General features: G+C 30.5%; 1 protein-coding gene across 1 annotated transcript in view; it reads right to left on the bottom strand.

Annotated features, from left to right (window-relative positions):
- ANO3 (anoctamin 3) overlaps positions 1 to 1,359 on the bottom strand; it is a 330,657-nt gene that overhangs the window by 71,792 nt on the left and 257,506 nt on the right. The window lies entirely within an intron of this gene.

The following is a 1,359-nucleotide window of genomic DNA, read 5'->3' as shown; positions in this document are numbered from 1 at the left end:
ATAGTAGCTATGTAAGATCATTTTGTCTGTATCAAATCATTATAAAGAGTGTTTTTCTTAAACCCTAAAGACTCTGCCAAAAACTGCTAGAACTAATAAACAAATCCCGTAAAGTTGCAGGATACAAAACCAATATACAAATACCAGTTGTGTTTCTATACACTAACAATGAACTATCAAAAACGAAACTTAAGAAAACAATCCCATCTATAATTACATCAAAAAGAATAAAATACTTGGGAATAAATTTAACCTGAGAGGAAAAACATCTGCACATGGAAAATATAAGACATTGATGAAAAAACTGAAGACACAGAAAATGAAAAGATACTCTGTTCTCATGAATTGAAATAATATTGTTAAAATATCCATACTACCTAAAGAGATCTACAGAATAAATGCAATTTTTGTCAAAATTTTAATGGTATTCTCACAGAAATAGAGAAATTGTACAATTTGTGTGGAAGCACAAAAAATCACAAATAACCAAAGCAATCTAGAGAAAGAAGAAAAAAAGCTAGAAGAATCACACCTCCTGACTTCAAACAATATTACAAATCTATAGTAACCAAAACAGCATGGTACTGGTATACAAACAGACACATAGATCAGTGGAATATAGCAGAGATCCCAGAGATAAACCCATGCATATATAGTCAACTTTTAAAAAAGGAGCCAAGAATATACAATGGTGAAAGAACAGTCTCTTCAATAAATGGTGTTGAGAAAACTGGATATCCACATGCAAAAGAATAAAACTGGACCCCTATCTTATACAATATACAAAAAAAATAACTGAAAAGGAATTAAAGACTTAAATTTAAGACCTGAAACCATAAAACTCCTAGAAAATAACATAGGAGGTAAGCTCCTTGAAATCAGTCTTGGCTATAGTTTTAGATTTTGACATCAAAAGCAAAGGCAACAAAAGCAAAAACAAATATGTTGGACTGCGTCAAACTAAAAAGCTTCTGTTAAAAGAATTGTAGCTATGTAATTATTTTAAGTAATGTATTGAGGGGGCATTCTAGACTTCTAAGTGCTATGCAAATGTAAATTATGTGAAACTGTCTACTGCATTATTGAATTATTATGTATGATATACTAGGAAAGAGAAATTTGTCATAAAGAAAAACAATCTTAGAATTATCCAAAAAAAATTTGCATATAAAAGTAGGGAAATGACTTTTTATAGTGCTGCTCTGCTACAAAAACCAATAATAAAAAGCCCCTAGCAAATAAATTGTAGTAATATCACTTGTTCTTTATAGTCAGCATTACCATAAAGCTTTTGCCCAATCAGAAGCAAGGTCAGTAATTTTCAATACGTCTCTTACAGCTTACCTTACTTGACTTGCA

Source organism: Pteropus alecto, unplaced genomic scaffold (genome assembly GCF_000325575.1).
Source record: "Pteropus alecto unplaced genomic scaffold, ASM32557v1 scaffold71, whole genome shotgun sequence".
NCBI lineage: Eukaryota > Metazoa > Chordata > Mammalia > Chiroptera > Pteropodidae > Pteropus > Pteropus alecto.
This window is presented reverse-complemented; position numbering and strand designations above follow the sequence as displayed.